The following is a 17492-nucleotide window of genomic DNA, read 5'->3' on the forward strand; positions in this document are numbered from 1 at the left end:
AGTCGGGATGGTTAGATCTCCGTGTGTCGAGCAATGATGGTGTGCCATGATCTTGTGTCGGTATGGTTAAGTCTCCGTGTGTCGGGATGATAAAATCTCCGTGTGTCGGGGTAGTTTAGTGGGTTGGATCGATAACCCAATAGTCCGAGTGGTAGCGTTATCAAGCTGTCTAAACGAGACAACATCATCATATGTTCGGGGTTTTGTTTCGGGACCAAATCGTAACGTATCAGTTAGCAACGGTTCAGGTTGTTGACAACAATGAGGGATGAATTTCGGATCTGGAACCTGTGGCTAAAAGTGGCCGCATAGTTATGGTTTTCGGGCTGTAAAAATAGAAGACAACGGGCTCGATGGTTTCGGTTTCGGTTTGTACGAACAATGGGTTCGTAGGAGACCACCAGAGATAAGGGATGAAACAAATGTGTTTAGAGGTAGTAAGTTGAATGGTGTCCTAGATCTTGTGTAGATTAAGGAGTAACGAACCAAGATGCAACTTCGTGTGAAGGCGTGTGACGAGTCCAAGAATCACGTCCAAAGAGAACAGGTGTTGCGGGACCGAGAAAGACCTTAAAGGAACAAGTTTGGATCTAGAGGGAGTGTTGGAATTCAACATGATCCGCTGTTGGAAGACATGACCAGTTGTGTTGAGTCGCGGGTTGTTTCGAGTCGAGGTGCTTCGTATTTGTCACGGTTTAGAAGAAGTTTGGTGTTGAGAGGGAGTGTTAAATGTGTCCAACACCAAATCAGATTGGAGGCTCCTAGGATCTCGGAGAATATTTAATAATAATTAGTTTATTATTATAAGATAAGTCAGTCTTATTTTATTAATCCTATTTGTTTTATATTCAAATTGTGTATTTGAGTTAGTATAGGATTAGTCTTGTATGGGCTCTATATAAGTCATACATTGTATCAAAATTATTAAAATTTTCTTGTTAGTCGTTTTCTTAATAAAAGAGACGATCGTGTGTTGATCAAATCTCGTGCTCGTGTTTTTATTCATCCGCTAAAAATTTAACAAACGGTATATTTGATTTGAGCTAAAGAAGAGTTGAAAGAGATTATCATTATGACCAATTATTGCAATAGTAAATGAGTTGAATTTGTAGTTTACACTCGTTCCACGATTGATTTGAGGTATAACAACCTGATTGTAACTAATTTCATTTTTTATTGACCAAAATAAAAAAAGCCAAAACAAATTTATAATCCAAAACAAATAAAAACAACTGTTTTTTTTTCTTTTGTTTAAACTAGAAACATTAAATAGAAACGGACTCAACAAAATCATTATTTTTTAAAAGTTCAAATCAAATAAAGCTCAAAGCAAATAGAAAACATTAACCTTTTTTTCTTTTATTTAAACGAGAAGCATCCAATAGAAACAAGCTCAACATAACCATCATTTTAAGGTTGAAACTTTTAATACAGTTTTGGATATGCAAATTCAAGAACTTTAAAATAGATTTAGTGAGGTCTTAACTAGTTTGTTAGAAAATATGTCTTGTTTAAATCTTGAGATTCGTTTTCCAAATTTGACGTATCTAAGATAATGGCATTTTCGAAAATGTATTCGAATGATTTTAGTAATGAATAAAAATGGTGTAGTTCCGGGCAAATATAATATCATACCAATTATTGTACCAAAACAAATCATAGCAGTTCATACTTTTTTTTCTTTTTTTTTTAACGGACATACTTTTTCATGCAAAGGGAAGACCCACAATTTCGGAATCTCTTTTCATTTACTTGCATAAAGTTGGATGTCATCATTGCCCGGCTGACGTTAAACAGTGGAGGATGCAGCTTATACTAAAGTTTTAATCGGTACAGGCCCGCCTTCGAGAAGCCAAAAATATTTTTTGGCCGAAGGCGAAACTCTTTTAGATCTCAAGTAAAATGAATATTTTATTAGCTTTAAGCAATTAAATTTTTAAATGGTCATATTTGGTTATAATTTTAGTTGTGTAAAAAAGTTTTATATAAAAATAAGCTTAAACATGTTCCAAATGAGACTAGATACCACAACCTCTTGGTTGAGAGTAATACCTCTTTGCCACTAAGCAAAACTAGTTGTTATGTAATTGAGTTTAAACATTAAATATACATCTTGTTATTCATACAAATACATATAAATTTTTTTCAAAAAAAATTTTCCGGGTCTAACGGGGTGTCAGGTCGGGGGCCGCCGACCACCCCGCCCTCCCTAAAGGCCAGCCCTGAATCGGTAGTGTAAATTTTTTTTTCTTTTTGGGTCGTTTTTGTATATGTCGTTACTCCTGAAAAAAATTATGTTACCCCTGTTCATTTAAAGACCAGCCAATTTAAAAGTTTAAATTAAATAAAGCCCAAATAAATTTAAAGTCCAAAGCAAATAAAAACAATTGTTTTTATTTCTTTCGTTTAAATTAGAAACATTAAACAGAAACAGACTCAAATATAAATAAGCTCAATAAAATCATCAATTTTAAAAGTTCAAATCAAATAAAGCCCAAAGTAAATAGAAACCATTAACCTTTTTTTTTATTTAAACGAGAAGCATCAAATGGAAACAAGCTCAACATGATCATCATTTTAAGATTGAGACTTTTAATACAGTTTTGGATATGCAAATTCAAGAACTTCAAAATAGATTTAGTGAGGTCTCAACTAGTTTGTTAGAAAATATGTATAGTTTAAATCTTGAGATTCGTCGTATCTAAGATAGTTGCATTTTCAAAAATGTATCCGAATGATATTAGTAGTGAATAAGAATGGTGTACTTCGGGTGATCGTATGACCTTTCAGGGCCGGCCTTGAGGCATGGCGGGGTAGTCGACGGCCATATGCCCGACACCCCGCTAGGCCCCAATTTTTTTAAACAAATTATATGTATTTTTATTAAAAAAATATGTATAATCAATGTTTCAGCACAATTACATAACCACTAGCTTGGTCTAGGGGCAATGGGGTATGAGATCTAATCAAAAAGTTGTGGATTCTAGTCCTTGAGACAATTTTAAGTTTATTTTTATACAAAAGTTTTTTACAAAACTCAAATTATAATTAAGTAAGCCATTTAAAATTAAATTGTTTAAACCTAACAAAATGTTTCTTTTACCTAAGGCCCAAAAATTTTTTCGCCTTTGGCCCAAATTTTTTTTCGCCTTATCGGAGCCGGCCATGCGACCTTTTATCATACTTTAAAGGAAGATGATAAATTTGCAAAATTGGGTGAATGTGTGACCTTGCTCGTGTAATGGTGGAAACCGGAAAGCACATTACTTTTCCTTTGGCGTATTGAATATTAAAGCTAGCGTTGGTTTTACCGATTGCAACTGCAACAATTGAAGTACGCTTTCTAAAATGAAGCTTATCAATATGGGTTTACGTAAGAGAATGCGTGTTGAGTATTTGAACAACGTTTAAATTGTGTAGTCGAAAGAGAAACGTTAGATAAAGTTAAAGAACATGATGTAATGGCTCGATTTTAAGCTTTCAAAAACCGAATAGAAGAAATTTACGCCCTATGTATCATGTTTCTATTTTTGTTTCGTTTACATTGTATGAAATACGACAAAAAAAATTGAACGTTACCCTTGACAACTAGTTACAATGTGAGAGCTCGGAGAAAGTGTTTTGAAAATGACATGGGGTTACAAGCAAGTTTATGTTAGTTTTCCGCATACTTATCAATTATTGCTCTTTTAAGGTAGGACTAATGGACTAATTAATAAAACATAACTAGATAAATTATATGGCCCGTATCCTTCCACACAATAGTTCTGCTCAAAAAATTGACTTATGAACACCTAATGCTTATGACTTACAGGCCCAGAAAAATTAAAGAAGCATCGACGTTCAACGGTTTTGCCACCAAAAGTATAGCTGGTAGATGCAATCATACACGGAGCTTTGGTATGATAATATGAATTTAAGATACAGCTGGTAGATGCAAGGAAGTTTCATATGTAAATATAAATATAATATAATATAATTAGGCATGTCTTTTGTAAAACTTTACTAACACTTGCTACTATATAATGCGTAACTTTAACTTGAGCAACCAGCCAAAAACGCAACCACTATAAAGCTTCGGTGCAATGCGCCGGGGCATCACTAGTCAAAAACAAAAAATGAAGAAATAACCTCCTTTTGGACAGGTTCTTTTTACTTGAGAAAGTGAGCACAATGTGACAAAGAGATGACAAATTAGCTGAAAAAAAAAAAAAAACTTTTATCGTTACCCAACCAACATAGGCTGTCTATTTAGCTAAACATGTTCTGTAAATATGATTAACCTCCCAAGCCCACTCCTTTTCAACAACCCATGAACCTGCACGAATCAATCTCGGTTTACAAAAACACCCCTAAAATGTTTGTTTGTTTGTTTGTTTGTTTGTTTGTTTGATGTGAAGATGAGAGAGGAGTAGACTTTGGTTTCTGATATAATAAATCACACCAAGAGCCTCCTTCAACCTCCCAATATTAAAGATTGATTGTTTAACATACACCAATGTTCAAAAAACACGTCCGACATCCTCAATTTGTTTGATTTTGCTTCAAAAATTCGCGTCTTTTGTTTAGGGCCGGAGAAAGAGAGGAGGGAACGATAATTAATTATTATTATTCCTATCAAATATATGTAAATATACCATTTACATTTATGTAAATTTTGAAACTAATTATTAATTTCTTCAAGATGAACGTAAATTAATATATATATATATATATATATATATATTTTTCATACTCATTGTCCATTTTCAAATGGGAAAATTACCTATATAGCCATTTTGAAGTGAGAGAAACACAAAAATAGCCTGTGAGATTTCGTTTTCCAAAAATAGCTCTCGAAATCCAACTTCCACGTGACATTGAGATTTTCTCCGTGAGTTTTCGTGAACCAATCAAAATCTGCCATGTGTCAAGCATTCACACCTACCACTCAAGTTTTCATCTCAAATCCGTCTTAAACGTTACTTTTCAATCAAATCTAACCTGATGAAAACCAACTTTAACGTGATGTTTCAAGCCGTTTCCGTCTCCAACGTGAGTTTTCAAAAAAATATGATTTTTGAGTTTTTTTGAAATTCATCTCCAAAGATGAATTTCAAATGCATTTCAACTCCGGAGACGAATTTTGATTACAAGTCAACTGCCAAGATGAATTTCATTGGAATTTAAACTTATTTCATCATCTTCTTCCCACTTTCTCATAATCTTACCAAAAACCATGTTTATGTTCTCCCGCTTTTGATGGATGGTTTGTCTCTAGTTGATAAAGGACTTGATGACGATTCATTAAATTTGGGATAAACAAGTGTCGGGCTAGGTAAAGGCGAAAAATATAGATTGATAACAAAGAATTCAAATTTTTTTTAACTTTGACTTGTTTTCCGGTAGGATTCCGGCGAGCTTGTTGTCGGAAGTGTAACTTCTTCAAGATTCGTTAATATAAAAATCCACTTGAGATTTCACCAGAAACATTACTTCCGCACCAACCGAATGGTATCACTCTCACAACCACCACCATTCGGTTTCAAGCATGGATTTAAGGGTAGTGATAGAAGCGTAAGTGGTGGTGTCATGTGTGAGGTCTTGGTGGTGGTGGGTGGTTGTAGTGGGTGACCATGATGGGGTTTCATCATCGCCGACCATCCAGACGGTGGTGGTGGGGTCCGGTAGCATTAGGTGGTGGAGGAAATGGTGGGGGTTGGATGAAAAAGATGATGAAGATGATTGTAGATGAAATTCATTTGTAATTCATCTTTGGAGATGAATTTAAAAAAAAAACATTAAAAACCATAAATTTGAAAACTCACGTTGGAGACGGAAACAGCTTGAAACATCACGTTAAAGTTGGTTTTCATCAGGTTAGATTTGATGTGAAAAGTAACATTTAAGAGTGATTTGGAATGAAAACTCGCGTGGTAGGTGAGAATGCTTGACACATGGCAGATTTTGACTGGTCCACGAAAACTCTCGGGGAAAATCCCAATGTCACGTGCAAGTTGGATTTCGAGGGCTTTTTTTGGAAAACGGATCTCACGGGCTGTTTGTATGTTTCTCTCTCTTCAAAAAGGCTATTTAGGTAATTTTCCCTTTTCAAATCAATCATATCATGCACTTTACATATTACATATGTGCATGCAAACAAAAAGTATATATAAAAAGCACATTAACACATTATTCAAATCAACATTTACACATATGTACAGAGATGTTTATGCATAATAAAACATAGATATTTACATAATACGTACCTTCAAAACTATTTAAAAATTAAATACATTTTTTTTGTTTACTCATGTGGTGCTACTTTGCTTTCTTCAAACTCACTAGAAATTAAACGAAAATGAAATGTCAAATTGAAAGAAAGAAAAATGGTGGTTATTAGAGAAAGAAAAGAGAGCATATAGGGATGGTATGTAATAGATAATTTAAGAATGATTAAAGGAAATAAACACGTTATAATCCTTTTATTACCCTTTTCTCTTTAATTTAATCAATCTCTTTGACTTTCAATTTAATTACACTAATGCCATTTTAATTTTAAGCCATTGATTATATATTCTTGGCATATATATGTGTTCTTAGCATATATATGAGTTCTTAAATGAAGGGGAATGTTCATTTACATTTTAATATTAACATGAGAACATAAGAACCAATACTAACTACAATAGCAATCTACATAAATAAATTATTTATAATAACAAAGAAAAAAACCTAAAAATTACAAAAAAAAAAATCAAAATCAAGAACAAAATAATAACAGCAAATACCAGCAAAAGAAAAAACCTAATAATTAAAAAAAAATATAAATTATCAAATACTTTTAACGTCTCATAATCGAAATTAGCAAAAACGAACAAAAAATAACAGCAAATTGGTTCTCACTGTTTTCATATTAAGAATAAAATGTATTTGATCTTGTTTCCTTAAATGAAACTCTCTCTCTCTATATATATGTGTGTGTGTGGAAAAGGATGATAGTGATATATAAAAAAAAGAAAGACATGAGAATCTAAAGAGAGAGAAATCTATCAAATTTTGTATGTTTTTTTTGTTTGTCTATAGCTTCTTAAAGGGCCTGTTTTTATGTATAACTAGTAGGTTGACCCGCCACATTGAGGCGGGATGTCGATAAGGATTACAAAGTTAGTTTCATGTGCAATGCCTGCAGTACATAGCAACCTTATAGCCTCTCGTTACATCACATTCGATGGGTTGTGAATAAAATATATGCACTAAGTGATCACAAAATAGATAGTTGTTAATTACAAATGATTTTTAGTTTGATATTCAACACATGTTACTACTGCCAAATGATTGTGTTATGGCGTTGTCAAAGGGCGGGCGATCGTGCATCACGTTCTACGTCTCCTGTTTCTTTGATCCCGAATCTGCACAAAGTTTATGAAATCAGACTTATAAATGTTAACATTAAAGTACAAAAATTTTATTCATACTAAGTAGGAACTTAAGAAACTACAAGCATGACTTGATACTTTTAACCAACTATTAGGACCTCTAGCTCGAGCCTAGTCGAGCTTAATTTCAGCTCGGCCGGTTTATCCCCTAGTGAAACCAACCCAAGGCAGCTGATTTAAACTTTTACTAAAACGTGACCCGTTTCAACACGGACATTGAAGAAACACTAAGTGACCCCGGCAGATTATGGATAATCTTAACTAGATGTTTCCCACAAGGGTTAGGTCCGGCAAAGATGGTTATTCTTCTCGATCTGCAAAACAGATACCGTGAGCTCGTCACTGAGAAAGGGGGGGGGGTTCCTCCTTGTGACCACCCTCCGGCGTGAGAATCAGACTAGATTGCTCTGAATATAAGTGTATATAGAGAGAAATAGCTAGAGAAGATAAGATAATGATACCGTTCCAAGGTGTTGGAGTATTTATAGCCGAAGGCAGGTTTCCAAGCAGGTACGGCCAGCTGTATAATATTCCTTTTCCACCAACTGCGGGCTATGTACGTGCCACGATGGGAGTTGGTGGGTAGGCAGCGGCTGACAGTGACATGGCCGGCTGTATACTATTCCTTTTCCACCAACTACGGGCTATGTACGTGCCACGATGGGAGTTGGTGGGTAGGCAGCGGCTGATAGTGACATTTTGTACTAGAGCGTGCTCCTCCTCGTACTATTGTCGGTGAGTTGTCACCCTGTGATTGGTTCATGGGCTGCTTTGGTCAGATCTTGTCTATTTTGTCCATACCTTGGCAGGTATAGTACAAAAGATCTTCCAGAAGCGTACGGACTGGCTCTTTTGGGCGGGAATATTCCCGCCTTGCTCATTCCTTCTTCAGGTGACATTGCTGAAGTATAAGAGTTAGTGCCTTATGCGTGTAGCCTTACCGTTAGTGCGGGTAGCCTTCCTTCTTGGCTTGTACCCATAGCTGCGGGAACAGGCAGGGTATTGTACCAAGGGAGGCTTTCCTGCGGGAACAGCTGGCTTACTGCGTATAAGGTCTTCATCTCTCTGAGCATGGTGGGTCCTGCGGGACCAGTTAGTCTTTGCGCATACGTACCTCTTCAAGGTGTGTCTTGCGGGGACCTACCTCTTCAGACATGCTTTGACCCAACCCTTTACCGGAGTACCAGGAAACACTCTCATTAAAGCTAAATGGTTATGTTTGAAGGATTACAAAAATGTTAACGTCTAATGAGTGTTTCATTTGTAGTATTTCCAGGAACCTTTCCCTTTCCCATTAACTGCTTACATGACACCATTGTGGGGATCATAAATAGAACTTAACTCGTATTGACCCATTTACCATTTCATAACTTAGCTTTGTTATGACCCGAGCGAAAATTTTATTTACTGTTAAAATATTAGATCTGGAATAAAACTGAACCCAGATTAACCGATTCGCATTTTTAGTACGGGTAAAAACAGGTTTTCTTAGGTCAAATATAAAGCCTAACCAAAACGAACCCGTTTGCTGTTTATAACGGGCCCAAATGTTTTTGCAGTTGTTTCTCACAGTCCATAACATTAGTTTTAAAGAATGCCACTTACATGAATTTAGGTTGCTTATCCTCGCCATTTTATTCACACGCGAACTTTGTGCTATTCCTCTTTTGATAGTACAGTTTCTTAAGGCAGCTAGAGAAGTTGACACACACGCAGTTGAGGTCAGCGTCAAATGTCATTCATTTGTGCCAAGCATGTATAGCGGTTCTATATAGAAATTAATTTGTTAATGTGAGGTATGTAAATATACTAATATAGTAAAGAAGTTTAGTTATTACCGAGCTTTCGTGGGCATTCTTAGTGAGAAATTTTGCAATTGAGATTGCCATCGGCCGGTATCAAAGCCGTTCTTCGTAGTTTTTGGAGTTTGATATTGGCGAAAAGTAAGGTGTTATGGTTTTTTTACAACTGAAATGGTTGTGGGAAGTCCAAACTATAAAGGCTAAGTTTTCGGTGTACCTGAACTTGGCTTGTGTATGCAGTAGTTGGGTTTATTGCAATTGTTGGTGCAGGAGTTGTTTTCGGTTCTGTTGAACCTGCATAACATATGCAGTTCGAGTAAGAAACTTAAATACAGAAACAAAATTGAAATTGCTTTCTAGTAATTAAATGTTAATACAGCTCGCTACAACTTATAATTAATTATCATGTATAATATGTTTTCAATCTAAAAATAATCATGTGTGTTATCAAAAGTTCAAACACAGACATTATATGGGAAGTTCTCACAACCACAAAAAAGTTGGGAAACACAGCAACACATTATAACCTTGATTAATTTTAGTCTATAGTTGAAAAAAAGAGGAACTCATCTTAATACGTGAAAACAATAAAATAAAAAAAACAAAATAAAACAATAAACAAACAAACGGGTTCACGTGGGTTACACAATTTTTTGTTTCTGTAGAAGACACGTTTGATGACCAAGATATCACCAAATGGCATTGTCATTACCAAAGTGTCTCCCGTCACCATCGACATTCTAAACGTCACTTTGTCAGCTCATGTGAGAAAGAAATTCTCACACGCCCCCCACTTCCGGTTGCAACATTACCAAACCATCAACTCGAGTCATTTCCTGAAATATCAAGGTTAGATAATTAGCCAATAAGTTGAAACTTTAGCCTTTTGTTAAAAAATATCAAAACAGATGTACCAAAAGTTGGTTCATGAGTGGTTGTTAAGAAATAGAATTACAAATAAGGTCAGATACATTATCATCATAGCCTTTATCAACCAAACCGATCCAAAGACAACTTACAACCACCACTCTACCACCACCAAGGGTTCTAAATCGAAACCCGGCAACGATAGACGATGGTGGACTTAAGGTCCATAACAATACGAAGAACTTGGGGTCCAAAAACAATCACAATCGCCACTGTCTGCAAGACCGCCTCCAACACCAAATCACTGCCATCAAGGATCCGGAAATCAAACAGGGCCATCGTGTCACGACAATTATACTATAAACCATTAGTATCGCTATCGCCACTGTTGACCACTGCCCACACCACACCACCGTCTCCAAAGGTCCGGAAATCAAACCCGGCAACAGCGATGGGGTGTTTAAGGATCTTTAATCCTACAATTTCCCTCTTAATCTAGAACAAAATAATATCAAATTTCAGTCAAACAATTAAAATCACAAACTTTATCAATAACCCTAATACCTGATCCAATAAATTAAAGAAACAAACAAACCCTGATGAAAATAATCAAAGAACAACATGCCTTATGGGAGAAATGAAGGTTCTTGACCCGTGTTTTTTCACAAATCTTGAATGTGCGGTTTGTACGTCCTTATCATACTTTAAGTTTGACACAAACACCATCGCCATCGTCCGCCAATAGGCCAAGGAACATCACGGCTACCTAGGGTTCTGAAATGGAAGACGGCAACAATCGATCCTTGAACTGAACGAGTTTTATTTCACTGTACTATCATGCCTTCAGGTGAGTGTTCACTCGCGATGGCATTAGGCGAGGGTTTTCCCCCGATCAGAGTGTATCACGAAGTGATGAATTTAGTCAATAGCTAATGTGAATGAATCGTTGATCGTTAAAAAAAATGCATTTTGAGCTTTTGGCCAGTTCGGTCAACCCATAAACCTTAAAGTCACTAGTAGATCTTGAACATCCTAAATTTCCATCCAACAAACTTTTACTCAAGCAAGACGAATAACAGTTTTTACAAATAGAAAAAAACTTGGACTTGTTTTATAAAGTATTCAAAGTCTTAATTTTGCTTTTATTAACGATTTTGCTTTTATTAACGATTTTGCTTTTTAGTTTTATATATAAAAATGTCCAAAGTCGTTTTTCATTGGTTGATCTTGTACTTCTCCATCACTTGCTATTTCATCGATCTTAATCTTAGATTTGTCGACGATTGACTTCTCATTACATTATGGACGATCCATGGTCAAACACTCGAATTATACACCGACCGTGGTTCTTCATTTGCTTATAATTTCTAGTTTGATGCATGTCTTACCGTGGCATTCAACGTGATGGCTCTCTGTCTCATATTTATTGATTAGTTTGATATTTCGTTATGACTTTAGTTTTTGTTTACTACATCATCATTGGAATTAATTATGAACATATAATCATGTGTAACGAACATTAATATTGCATGTTCTTATTTTTTTTTATATCATAATACTGATGCATTTACGGTTATATATGCACAACCACCAACTTTTTTTAACTATTAGTCTATTACAACACGAACTTATAAAAATATATATATATGTAACATGAAATGTAACAAAACAGCAAACACTCCTGGCAAAGTAACAAGTATCAAATCCACAATCTCCTATAGGTGTTGTTCTTTCAATATCTAGCAAATTAAGCTTGGTATTGATACACCCGAAATAATGTGAACATGGTGTCAAAGTGAAAATGCTATGTGTTTCTTCATACAAATTAGCATTAAAAATAATGAACACGAATGAAGACTTTTGATTGTGGTAAGTAAAAAAGATGGAATAGTATACATTTATACCCCCGACCCCCGTATTTTGAAGTGTATCCAGAATATGCTGCAATTCATGGACAACCTTTTCTATGTTCATTCGTTGTGGTGGGGAATCAACCGAGGATAATACTCCAATTTTGAGTGTCGCGGCCACACATTCCTCGATTTTCTTTCCATTTGCTTCATTGTTGACGCCATACCATCTTTGATAAACACTTCGAATGTCAACATCAAAAAAACCTGTTGCATCATCTGGCAAAGCCATGGAAGAAAATTTATGAAGGTTAAGTCCTTCAATAAACATGTCGTTGGTCGGCTTTTTCCCAGTCATCGCCTCTAGTAATAGCATTCCAAAACTGTAAACATCCCCGCTACTTGTCATTTCATGGTTGCATTGAGTCCATACTCTGCAACTTATGAACATATATTTTAGAAAAAATAGGTAATATTAGAAGTAATGTCTATAGATATATAGATATTACCCGGAGGAGCATAACCAATTGTTCCTCTAAACCCGGTTGTGCCGTTTGGGTATGAAGATCCAAGAAGTTGAGCTAAACCAAAATCTCCAACATGAGCCACGTACCATGTCATCATCAAGTAGAATGTTGCTAGGCTTCAAGTCTCCATGAACCACATTTGGTATGCAATGATTGTGAAGATAATCAAGTGCATACGCTACATCTGTAAGAATATTTATTATTTGAAGAAGGTTGAGTCTCGATATCGATGCACTTTCACTTGAATGCAACCAATCATGTAAACTTCCATTAGACATGAGTTCATATACCAAAGCTTTGAAATCATTTCCTTGAAACTCAACACTTGAACACGAAGTTATTATCTTCAATAAATTTCGGTGTCGAATGTTCCGCCATGCTTCACACTCCCTCATAAAGCTTCTTTGAGCTCCTCGATTCAGAAGATGTAAAACTTTGACGGCAACAAGTTTATCATCTTCAAGGCTTCCTTTATAAACGGAACTAAAGCCACCACTTCCAATCAAATTGGATTCAGAGAATCCATTAGTAGCCTTGAGAAGTTGATTGTATGAAACTTTCATGAATTGTTTGCTCGTTGATGATTGAGATGCGTTTCTCTTGACTTTCTTCTTACGCCAAGCATATGATAAACATGTTATGATGGAAAGTGTGGATGCAATCAAAATGACTATTGCAAACAGAGGAAAACTCTTTTTATGTTCCTTTGTATGCTTGCACTTCGATAACTTAAGTTCAATAATGCCACCACAAAGCCTGCTATTGCCCAAAACAGAAAAAGTGGTTGCATTGGCGAACACTCCTACAGTTGGTACTTCACTCTCAAAGTCATTGTACGATAAGTTCAAATATTCTAACGAAAGCCCTTCTAAAAATTGAGGAATTTGGCCTGATAAGTTATTTTGAGAAATATCGAGTTTCACCAGTCCTTTCATAGAACTAAATGATGGTGGTATCGAACCCTGAAATATGTTGCCTTTGAGGGATAACATTGTAAGGCTAGCACAACGACCAAGACTTAGGAACGTTACCAGATAAGTTATTATCTGATAAATATAATTGATTCAACATGTCAAGGTTTCCAATCTCAGATGGAAGTGAACCAAAGAGGTTATTTTGAGAAAGGTCTAATGATATGGAAAGAGATGAAAGCTGAAAAGGTTGTGTAGGTATTTCACCGTTAAGTTTATTGTTATTAAGATACAACTCTAAAAGACGACGACAGTTTCCGAGACTTGATGGAACATGACCTTCCAATTTGTTGAAACTTAAACCAAGACATAACAACATTGACAAGTTTCCAATAACATCAGGAATCGGCCCTGAAAGTTCATTTCCATCTAATATAAGGAATTCAAGCTCTTGAAGGTTTCCAATGGATGAGGGGATGTTTCCTGTGTATTAGTTAGGTCCTAAAATTAGAAGTGACAAACCCACAAGATTACCGATTGATTCAGGGATGTTTCCATGAAACTGATTGTGTCCTAAAGCTAGGAATTGGAGTTGATTAGAAAGATTACCGATTGATCTAGGGAGCACTCCTTGAAACTTGCAATCACCTAGGTCCAGCTCATTTAATCTTGTGCAGTTTTTCATAGAATCTAGGAACTTCATATTATCGGCTTTTTTGCTTCCAAAGAGGTTACTACCTAAGCGTATACACATGATCATATCTCTTAATTTTGAAAAGTCGATTGTCAACTTCCCACTAAACTTATTTTTTGTAACTTCAAGATGTATTAATCTTGAACAGTTAGAAATGGACGACGGAAGAGGTCCAGTTAGTTGGTTATCCCATAAAACAAAACTGACAAGATGAGGCAACATTATGGCTGGAGGGAGACTACCACTCAATTCATTCCCACCCAAACTCAAATAAGCTAGTGATAAAAAGTTCAAAAGGGATCGAGGAATGGTTCCGGTTAAATTACAAAAATTCGAGTCAAATTCTCCTAAAGTTTTCAAATTGCCTATGGATTGTGGAATGCTACCACCCAAAGGATTTCCCGAAACATCTATTCCTTCTAGTGATGTAATATTCCCCAAGAAATGTGGGATTCCGCCCGTTAACTTATTATCACCAAGCGATAAAATAATAAGTTTGGAGAGGAAACTGATCTCACTAGGTATGCTTCCAACTTGCTCGTTATAGGAAAGACGAAGATCTTCAAGGCTAGAACAACCAGATATATTAGCTGGAATGAACCCGTTGAACTTGTTACGACTCATATAAAGGAAACGTAGTCTGGATAGACGACCAAGTTCATGAGGGACGGCTCCTTGAAAACTGTTGTTCCTAAGTCGTAAGTCACGAAGAAAGGAAAGGTTTCCTACATGAGGAGACAACAAGCCTTCCAAACCTTGTGACTCCAATACTACACGAGTCACTCTTCTATGACGCTTCCCACACGTAACACCATTCCAATCACAGAAATGAAGAGAATTATTCCACGAGGTTAGGGCCCCACACGGATCGTTGGTGATCATCAACTTGATCTGTTGCAAAGCCTGATGATCAGTCTCATTTCCGGCATACGAAGCTGTGACTGCGGTGGAAGTGAGGAATATAGCAAGAGAATGAATTATGAAACGAATTGAAGAGGAAGATGATAAGAAAATAATTGAGCTCATTTTTGAGAATAATTAAATGATGACAACAAGAATATTAATTTCTAGAACAACCAGATGCATTTAATTATAAAAATCCATCCATAAAATTTTTACACCATCTATGAACCAATAAATTTGATTATTTTCTCATAATTATTTCCCGGACCATTAGTCCATTATATTAAAGTTAACATCTGGACTAAATATATATTATATTTTTAATTGTTGAATTATGTATTTGTACAATTTAATGGAGTCTTAGTCGTTGGATATTGATTCGGATTTCGAATTGACATGTTATGTATTCAAATTGACACAATGAAAAGATAGCATGGCACCTGGTATCCCAAAGTCAATAACTTCATGTGTCTTAGTTCTTGGGTTCACACTGTCTCATGTTTTTTTTTTTAACTTTTTAGTCGTCGGATGAATTATTAATTAATCAAAATTACTAATATATACAACTGAGAGTTTTTTTATTCCATTAGATCACTTGACGGCACATTATATTGTTAATACTAATCCCTATTCATATGTGAAGTCAAGATTATATCCTTCAATTTATTGAGTTATCATATCTCCTCGTTACCAATACATTTAATGATTGGAAAATATATCTTGAAAAGAAGACTGAATAGGTCACATTTTGTACGGGCTTATTTTCTCGTGTCCGAAAAAATTTAATACGATCCCTCTTTTTATGTCTCATAAGGAATGTGCGAAACTGCAGATTTAGACAAACTAGAGGGATGAAAACCGCAGTTCATTAAAATAAGTATTGTAATAAAGAAATAGTGAATAGACATGTCTACCCCTGACTTAACGATTAAATTTAACGGAGTTAGTAATTTGGATGTATTTGGCAAGAACTGGGAAACGTGGAGGGTCCATATGCAAAAAATAAACTTTTTGGACTAAATTCGCATTATTTGCCAAACCACAAGGACGAAAATGACACTTTACTCTTTTTTAAACTACTGGTAAATGTCGTATTTCTTAAACATAAGTTGTGTGTAACAAATTGGAAATAATTTGTAAATGTTGTATTTCTTAAACATTGTCACGTTATTGTTTCAGTTTCTTTCATCCTGAGACTAGAGAATTTATATAGTAGAGGTTGAAGTTTTACAGTTTTCACCCGATGTTCTCCACACTAAGCCTTAAGTAATGTTTCCCAGGCCTCCTTTGAAGTTGTTGATCTTCCAATTCGATCGAAGATAGTTTTGTATATGGATTGAAACAAAATACATAGGGCCCTCTTGTCGCATTTCATATTTTCCTCGCGTTCATTAACCATGTTTGCAGAATTGCAGGAAGGGCCTGGTAGTGCCGGTCGGACCATCGGCCTGGTACGTAATTTTTGGGGGCCAAACTTTTTTTAATATATATTTTTATATATACATTTAAAAGTATAAAACGTATTAATGTCTTATAAATATTATACCAAAAACTTGTCTTTATCCATAATCCATTTTTTTTTTTTTGACTTTGAAATTGATTTGAATTTAGAAACATAGATATTATATCAATATCTATGTTGGGCCCAACTAAAAAAAATAAAATAAAAACCACAACCACCACAACTAAAAAAAATACGCCCTGCTTGCGGTGCGCGCATATAATGTATATATGTGTGAACCCTCGGGTGGGCAAAAGTAAAAGTGCACTAATTTTGACGTTATTTTACTAATCTCGTGAAAATAACGTTAAAAGTGGCGGAAGGTTAATCAGGCATCATGTGGTGGCGTTGATACATGCACCAATCAGCCGGTGTCTCTGATGATTGAGTGCTATGTGCCTTATGTCCAAGGCTTGATGCAAAACTACTATCGAGCCGGGGGTCTCACCGGAAGCAGCCTCTCTATCCCTATGGGATAGAGGTAAGACTGTCTACATCTTACCCTCCTCAGACCCTACCATAGCATTGCTATTGGTGGGATATACTGAGTACGATGATGATGATGATGATGAACCACCACAACTGACTCATCGGAAAACGTTTTTGACATGAAACATCACATTTTTTGCCACAACATGGTAGCAGAGGCGAAGAGAGATCCCGGTCTAATCAGTTTCTTTCTTCATCTCCGTCATCCTCTGTTTCCTCTTTTTGATCGACAAAGTACAAACCCCTATCATGCAAAGTAATGAAATGTGGCAGAAAAGTGAATCACCATGCTTCATTAGGATGTACACCATGCTTCTCTTCAATACTTGCTACCAAGGTTGTAAAAGTCGTTAAGCGGACCCTAGGCGGCCGACTGGAGAGTTGGGTGTACTCGGAGTACTAGGGGAGTACTCGGAGAGTACTCGGACACGGTAAATATAAAGAAAATTAGTTTTTAGATATTATATATATGTCGAATATAATAAATTTACTAATATTTACAACAAAATAGGTAAAGATCAATATATATA

At 35.7% G+C, this 17492-nt stretch overlaps 1 pseudogene; it reads right to left on the minus strand.

Annotated features, from left to right (window-relative positions):
• Positions 1–10444: 10444 nt before the first annotated feature.
• LOC143612266 (uncharacterized) lies at positions 10445–15095 on the minus strand (annotated as a pseudogene).
• Positions 15096–17492: the final 2397 nt, after the last annotated feature.

The sequence above is a fragment of the Bidens hawaiensis genome, unplaced genomic scaffold (genome assembly GCF_021521415.1).
Source record: "Bidens hawaiensis isolate Kalapana, Puna unplaced genomic scaffold, B.hawaiensis_p1.1 tig00034181_1, whole genome shotgun sequence".
In the NCBI taxonomy this organism is placed as follows: domain Eukaryota; kingdom Viridiplantae; phylum Streptophyta; class Magnoliopsida; order Asterales; family Asteraceae; genus Bidens; species Bidens hawaiensis.